The 8521-nt window shown below is 39.6% G+C and overlaps 1 long non-coding RNA gene across 1 annotated transcript; it reads right to left on the reverse strand.

Annotated features, from left to right (window-relative positions):
* Window positions 1–2121: 2121 nt before the first annotated feature.
* Window positions 2122–5105, reverse strand: LOC149444918 (uncharacterized). The gene is made up of 2 exons (XR_016306513.1): window positions 4899–5105; window positions 2122–2955 (listed from the first exon to the last, which is right to left on the reverse strand). It is a non-coding gene; the product is annotated as an uncharacterized LOC149444918 (long non-coding RNA).
* Between the last annotated feature and the right edge of the window lie 3416 nt (window positions 5106–8521).

The following is an 8521-nucleotide window of genomic DNA, read 5'->3' on the forward strand; positions in this document are numbered from 1 at the left end:
ATTTCTATTTTCACTAAAAAAACACTAAGTTCCTGGGAGGAAAAATGGGTAAGAGCCACAAACGCCCTGCAACTATGTGCAATGCATGCGGTTGTGGCACATTTGTCTGTAAAAATGGGGTTAAAAGAGGTGGTGAGGAGGCATCACATACACTATATTGCCAAAAGTGTTACAATCACCTCCATGGCCACAAGTGTATAAAATCAAGCACCTAGGTATGCAGACTGCTTCTACAAACATGTGTGGAAGAATGGGTTGCTCTCAGGAGCTCAGTGAATTCAAGCATGGTACCATGATAGGTACCCACTGACGAAGCCACGCAGGCATAATGCGTAAGGATGCGGAGAGTGACATTTTAAACCTTAATGGAACATACGAGGGAGATCGCAACAGGAAACAGACAATCAGAGGATGAGAACAAGGGAGGGAGGACACTGATTCCACTCACAGAATTCCCACCAGGTGCCGCGGGTAAATGGAATATCTGTTCTGACCACTGCTGATATCTGTAGTGCACCAGGATTGTACACCCTATTTGTGAGTGTATTTATTTTTACATTTTTTAATAAATTGTGTATACAGGTACACACTATGTCAGCATTTTTTTCCATACATATACCCTTGATTCATCTGCACTGGAGTACTATAAGATGAAGGATATCCCCTTAACCCAGGGATAATATGGTTAAAGGCATTATTAGACCGAAATTCAGAAGGTCTTTCCATCAGATGAAAGGCAGATGGTGATGGTACTCCACAAGTGGTGATTCTATTTATTATTACTTCATGCACTCGGATATGAGGGATCTTATCTGAAGGAAACTTGATAAGGATGTGACTGATTTTATTTCCTTAGCTCTGCAATGAGGACTTTATTTACGGACATTGATTTTATTAGGATTTCAGTCACACAAAGGGATACATTGCCTCTCAGTGTTGTGAGGTATTTGACAGGAATATTTTGTATTGCAACATTGTAGCGCTGTCCTGATAAGTATATTGTACTGTGCATGAAGTTTCCTTGCTCCTAAATATTCCACGGTCAAGTGTTAGTGAGATTATATCAAAGTGGAAGCAACTGGGAGCAACAGCAACTCGGCCACCAAGTGGTAGGATATGTAAAATGACAGAGTGAGGTCACAGCATGCTGAAGCACACAGTGCGCAGAATTCGCCAACTGTCTGCAGAGTTAATAACTAAAGACCTCCAAACTTTATGTGGCCTTCAGATTAGCACAACAACAGTGCATAGAGAGCTTCATGGAATGGGTTTCCATGGCTCAGCAGCTGCTTCCAAGCCTCATATCACTAAGTGCAATGCAAAGCGTTGGATGCAGTGGTGTAAAGCACGTTGCCACTTGACTCTGGAGCAGTGGAGACATGTTCTCTGGAGTGATGAATCACGCTTCTCTTTCTGGAAATCCGATGGCTGTTTCTGGGTTGTCAGGAGAATGGTACTTGCCTCACTGCATTGTGCCAAGTGTAACGTTTAGTGGAGGGGTGATTATGGTTTGTTTTTCAGGGGTTGGGTTGGCCCCTTAGTTCCAGTGATGGGAACTCTTAAGGTGTCAGCATACCAAGACATTTTAGACAATTTCATGCTCCCAACTTTGTGAGAACAGTTTGGGGATGGCCCTTTTCTGTTCCAACATGACTGTGCACCAGTGCACAAAGAAAGGTCCATAAAGACATGGATGAGTAAGTTTGGGGTGGAGGAACTTGACAGGATTGTAGAGAGTCCTGACCTCAACCTGATAGACCACTTTTGTGATGAATTAGAGTGCAGACTGCAAGCTAAGCCTTCTTGTCTGACATCAGTGCCTGACTTCACAAATGCGCTTTGGAAGAATGGTCAAACATTACCATAAACACACTCCTAAACCACTCCTAGGCCAGATTCCCCTAAGTATGTAGATCAGCCCCTCCTCACCCCTGTCTACTGGCTTCTAGAAACTTCTCCAACTTTTAACAGTAAGGGAGAGGTATTAGAGAACTGACCTGTAGAGCCTTCCAGCCAGACTCACTCCCAGGCTGACTCATACCCAGGCTTCTAGCAAGCTTCGAATTATGTACATAATAAAACAATGCTACAGGGGGACTCAGAAAAACAAAAACTACTGTGTTAATGTTAGTGATAGACAGCATAAGATATGTAATTTTTATTGTACCCACAATTCAACGTGTGGGTGAAACATGGATAACAATTGCACCTCTAGAGTTTGTACCTTTTATAAATGAGTTAACAGCAGTAGATACCTTGTATCTATACTCAAAATTTTAATATACACCAGTATTTTGTAGCACAAAAAATACCCGAATTTACAGTGGAGCTTACAAATTTAGCACCCCCCTCTCCTCAACCATGGCAAAATGCTGCAAAAAAATTATAAATCACAAAAGCTTGGCCTCGGTGACATGGGTGGAAGCCAGGGTAAAGAAAAGTATGTTTAATACATTTGTACCCCATAGTTTTAAGTGTTTTTGCATTTTTGATGCAAGGTCTGCTTTATATCTGAACCACATTTAAAGATTCTGGACCTCAAAAATGTGCTACCAGGTACAAAGACAGTATGGCTCACTTAATTTAGCAAATAAGAGGATGACAAATACAAAACTTTCATTACAAAATCTGCAATGTCAGCTTCATTATTTTATCCTAACAGGCTCCTGAAAACTGCATTTCCTTGAGTAATTGTTCACATGGTGTGCTTTGTGGGTATGTGTCACACAGTCATTTCTACCAGTTGCATCACAGCAGCAAAGCAGGGATAATGAAATTCTGTCATTTCCAGAAGTGGATGTCCATCAAAGAAGTCACCAAATATGTCAGCAGTGTAAAAGGTTGCACCAAAATTGTGACCAGCTTTTAGATTGGGGCCAACACTGCCATCAAATGCAGAGAATGAGAAGGACCAACCTTGAAATTTCAGTCACTGAAGTCATCATTAAGAAATTCCTGAAATGTGAGAAGAGAAAGATTAGAAGATGGAGGACACAATGCATGACATTTTGTGGATGAGGTTGACCTTACTTTTGTTACACATTTTACACATTTTTTAGCCAGGCTTAAATCAACAATTAAAGTGTACAGTTAGTTTGGCTTGCTTGACAAGTATATCAGGGCCATAAAAGTGAGGCATGCATTTGGGTTGCCTCACTTTCAGACTCTCTCTGTTATATCAAGATGAATGTTTTTTTTTTTTTTTTGAGGTTTTAGAAAGGAAAAAACTAAATTGAGATATTATTACACTAAACAGGGCACTCATGTTGCAGCTTTTGTTGCTGTGTCTGTCTTAGAGATTTTGTATATAGCCCTACAGAACAGAAAGTGCATGGTCCACATGTATATGCTGCTTCTCTGCAAACAGGAAATTTATTATTCAGAGAAATAGTTCTATCATAGATGTAGATACAAACTTCTAAACACTGCCATCTACTGGTTGAAGAATATATCTGTAGTTGTTGCACAAAGAATACATGGACACTGTATTTCAACACCCCACTGAACAACTACTCCTTATCCAAGTCCCATTTTGGATCTCATTTCTATAAATCTATTTCTTCTTTCTAAGAGGTTTTGTCAAAGTATCTCCAATCATGTCATTAGTCTCACAATTCGTAAGCACAATTACATTTTGTTCAACAATATCATGATTGTAACAATGTCTGATGTCAAAATGCTTTGTCCTTGCATTGAACTTCTCAATGGCGGCAAGTTTGATACAGCCTTGATTTTCCTCATATAAGGTTGTAGGCTGGAACACTGGCTCTAAGATCTTCAAGCAATTAAAGTAACCACATAGTTTATTGACTGGCAATGTATTATGCCTCTGTAGAAGACAAAGTTACTGAGACAAAACTACTGAGAGATATAGGACTGTTTCCTAATTTGAACAAGTAACCACTTGTGGATTTGGGAGTGCTTAGGTAACCTACCCACTTATCCTACGAGGGTCAAATCATCAACAGCAGACAGCTTTAGAATTAAGTCTTTTGTTTGTTTGAGATATCTCATGACTCTATTAATTAATGTCCAGTCTCTTTGACTTGGTTTATTCACATGTCTACAAAGAAGTGACATGGCAGCTGGGATGTCTGGACATGTAGTGGTTGCAAAATATAGCAATGGCTCTGCTGCTTGTCTGTACTGATCACTAGTAGGAAGAAGATCCTCATACCCTTTTATTTTTAGGTATGCTGTGTCCATGGGAGTATTTTGGCAGCAGTCATGCCAAACTGCTCTAGCACTTCCTCAATTTTAGATTTCTGATTTCACAGGGAGCTGCCTTTTCTATTTGCTGTACGTTAATTCCTAGGTAATATGTCACATCCCCAAGATCTTTAGTTTCAAAATGCTAGTTAAGCACTGCAGTCAACTTTGCAACTTCCTCATCCTTTTTGTGAACAACAATCAAGTCATCCACAGAGAGTAAAATATACATATATTCAGAATCTACACATTTTGAATATAGACATAGGTCAGCTCTGCTTTGTATGAATTATTCATCTAGCAAAACTTTGCTTATTTTTAATTCCCATGTTCCAGATCATTTGCTTGAGTCCATAAAGAGATTTTTGCAACTTGCTACAAGTTGCTCTTCTTAATTTTTCATGTATGCTTCTGACTGTGTCATATATACAGTATTTCCTCTTTGATATCACCATTAAGAAAGGCTGTTGTGATATTATGGTGCTTCACAACCATTTTCTGAGAATCCGCCACTGTTAACAGTGTTCTGAAAGTATTTTGTTTGGCAACTGGAGCAAAATTAGCATCCTAATTCTCACCAAATTTTTATGAGTACCCTTTTGTCACTAACCATGCTTTGTACCTACAGGCCTTGCCTTCAGAGTCGCATTTGGCCTTAAAAAAACATTTACAGCTGACTGCACACTTACCATGAGGCAGATCTGAAAGTGTCCTTGTCTGTAGTTCACTAAGAGTTGTCATCTCTTCATCACCAGCTCTGATCCACTTCTGTTTCTCATGGGTTGAAAGTCTTTGCATTTTATCCCATGAATCTGGCTCTGGTTTTAATGCTAAGTGAGCAACATAGTACAGGCATTCGTCTGGGATTCCTTTATTGCTTCTGGTGGCTTTCTTTATTGAAGCCTCTTGTGCTTGGTTTCTTCTTTTACAGTATTTGGATTGTCTGTCTTAATTTCTACTTCTGTGTCACTTTGTTGCTTATCAGTGTTGTGACACGGATATGGAATTTCCCTCAGTTTGAAGCGTTTATGTTAGTTCATGAAATTTTGAACACACTGATGGTTTCATTGATAACTATACTTCCACTGATGGTTACCTTGTTTATGCCTTGGTGTAGAATTCTGTATCCCTTTTGAGATTCACTGTACCCCACAAGTACACCTTCCTTTGTGCAAGCATCCATTTTTTGTACACTTTTCTTTTGGGATGTGCACATAGGCTTTGCTTCCAAAATGCTGGTGCATTTCATTGTTTGATCACATGGACTCATTTTTATTCCACTTGCAAAGTCATTCTCAGTTAATTTCTTTATTATGTCAGGACTTTTGTTCCCAGGTTATCTGTGCCATGTGTGAATGCAGTTTGAATGTTTTTCCTCCTTGGCAGTTCAGCTGATATAGTTACATAGTTAGTCTGGCTGAAAAAAGACAAACGTCCATCCAGTTCAACCATTAAAAAAAAAAAAAAAAGTTATAATGCTATACCCACAGTTGATCCAGAGGAAGGCAAAAAAAAAACAAGGAATGCATGATCCAATTTGCTCCTGCAGGGAAAAAAATTCCTTCCTGATCCCCCAAGAGGGAATCAGATATTCCCTGGATAACCTTTACCTATAAATGTTAGTATTCTGTGTTTCTAAGAAAGAATCCAGGCCTTTTATAAAGCAATCCACTGAGCTGGCCAGAACCAACTCTTAAGGGAGTCTATTCCACATTCTCACAGCTCTCACTGTAAATAAACCTTTCCGTGTTTGGAGATTACATTTCTTTTCCTCCAGATGTAAAGAGTGCCCCCTTGTCCTCTGTGATGACCTCAGGGTGAATAGCTCTACAACGAGTTCACTATATAGCTCATCTGTTATTTTAGCCTTCGCAAGTAAGGCCCTTTTGTAAGGGCACAACTGTCATCTTCGAAGGTCACTACATTGCCTTGTTTTGTGATCTTCTTTACCAATATTAGTTTTAAGAGAAGGAACATACAGGATATTTTAAACAGGTATCTTTCTGGTGAGACTGTGGGAAATAAGATGATAAAGAAAACCATCTCCTATTCCTTCTGATTCCATAATTTGCCCATTACCTATGGTGATTTTTTTCTGTTTTACTCTTGTCAAGGTGAACAGAGAAATGTGTGTCATTTGTCATGTGACTCATAGTTCCTGAATCAACACACCATACCTACAAAGATGAGGTGTAACTTTTGGATTGAAAAACATATTCATTATCTGAAGAAAAATCAGTTTCTTCTTTCAGACTTTTGTAGTTTAGTTTGTTTTTGAATTCTAGTTTTCCAGTTTCTGCAATTTGCTTTTAAATGTCCTTGTTTCTGGCACACAAAACATTGTTTCATGTTACTGTTTTTATTTCTATTTTTCATCTTTAAAGCAGACCTTGAGAAAGAAGCACCGTCACAATAATGCTTTTACGCTAAAATGTATTAATAAGCTTGCCCTTAACATATTTCAATGTCAGTTCATCATCTGGACATGCATCAAGTGCTGTGAAAAGCATTTCATAACTTTCTGGTAAACCACTAAGTAATAATGCTGTGACATGAAAGTCTTTTATTTCTTCTCCTATACCTCTCAGGCGTTCAACCATCTCCAAGGTGTGCCTTATGTAATCTTGCATATCCTTGCCTTTCATCAGCTTGGTTTGGAATAACTTTTTAATCAAATACAGTTTATTGCTAAAATTAGCTCTCTTTCATGCACCTTTTGTAACCCTTCCCACATTTCTTTAGCCGTTTCATATTTACATATTTTTTTATTACATCATTTGATCCTCTTCTATGCTAAGAGAGATTGTGTTCTGAGCTTTCTGATCCTCCTCTATCCACTCATCTGAAGAGTGTTCTGGCCTGGATTCATTTATAGATTTCTACATACTTTCCCTTGTTAGCAGCATTTTTGTCTTGAATTTCCAGAACTGCTGTTCTGGTTTGTCAGATTTACAAATGAAAGCTTTGTTGCAGCTGTGTTACTGGACATTTTTCTTTTATTCTTTTGAAGCCTTCTTTTTGTTGCTGGGTGTGTGTTGTCTGGGTGTGTGTCTGGGCCTATAACCTGTATGAGATTCTGTATATAGTCCTACAGAACAGACAGTGCACAGTCCACATGTGCAGGGGTGGACTGACAACTCAGGGGCCCCCGGGCAAGAGGGGATCATGGGACCCCTGTGTCCTCACCCACACCCAAAAAAGCCTATGAAAGGTACCAGGGGCATCTCATGGGGCCCCCTACTGACCCCGGGCCCTCGGGCAGTGCCCGAGTTCCCAAATGGTCAGTCCGCCCCTGCACATGTGTTTATCTGCTGCTTCTCTGCAAACAGGAAACAGAAACCTTATTATTCAGAGGAAAGACACAGAGTTCTATCTTAGATGCAGCTACAAACTTATAATCATAACCATCTACTGGTTGAAGAATATAACTGTAGTTGTTGTACAAAGAAAACATGAACACTGTATTCCAACAGTCTGCAAATCATCAGCAGACCTTTCAGCATCCCCTCTGTTTCATTGTTCCTCATCCCCTGCTCTACCTACTAATACATCGAAAATCAAAAGAGCCAGCAGCATTATCCAATGCCTTCTTGATATAACCCTTGGGGCACTATTTCATCCACTGATACCAACAATGAGCCATTATTCCCCCCACTGACACAATGAAGGGGCACAGTTTTTCCTAAAACACCAACAATGGGCCATTATTCCCCCCATTGACACCAATGATGTGGCACAATTCCTTCCAATGACAAAAAATGATAGGGCACTGTTCTTTCCACTGACACCAAAGATTAAGGCATTTTTTCCACTGATGTTGGGACCTTTTTGACTGCCAATTACACAGTCTGCCCCCCTAAAGTCTGAAGGACAGTAAACTGTCTCTTTGTTTAGAAAGTTTGGAGACCCCTGTTCTAGATTGTTGGGTGTTTTTAATGCCATCGACCACAGGCAGCCAACAAGGTAGATCATGAACATGGCCCTGCTTTGCTGCTCCTTCCCACAGCCTACACAGTTCTCATCTTCACTGCAGAGCAGAAAGCGGGAGGCAGCATAGTACTGGATCAAAAAAACAAAATGAGCCATGCCACAGAACCCAATCAGTGCAGCAGCTGTCAAAGTAAAGAGTAACTAGGCTCTGATAAATATTGACAAGTTTTGGCAGTGCCCACTCTGATTCTCTGATTATGTATCCAGTAGCAAATGTTACAAAATAACAAATGACAAAAAAAAAAAATCAACAAATGTTTCTCTTGTGCTTTCCTTATTGTTCTCAACACCCATGTGAATAAAATAAATTTTATACACCAAT

This window comes from Staurois parvus, unplaced genomic scaffold (genome assembly GCF_062004578.1).
Source record: "Staurois parvus isolate SC_StPar_1 unplaced genomic scaffold, SC_StPar_1.0 ptg000763l, whole genome shotgun sequence".
In the NCBI taxonomy this organism is placed as follows: domain Eukaryota; kingdom Metazoa; phylum Chordata; class Amphibia; order Anura; family Ranidae; genus Staurois; species Staurois parvus.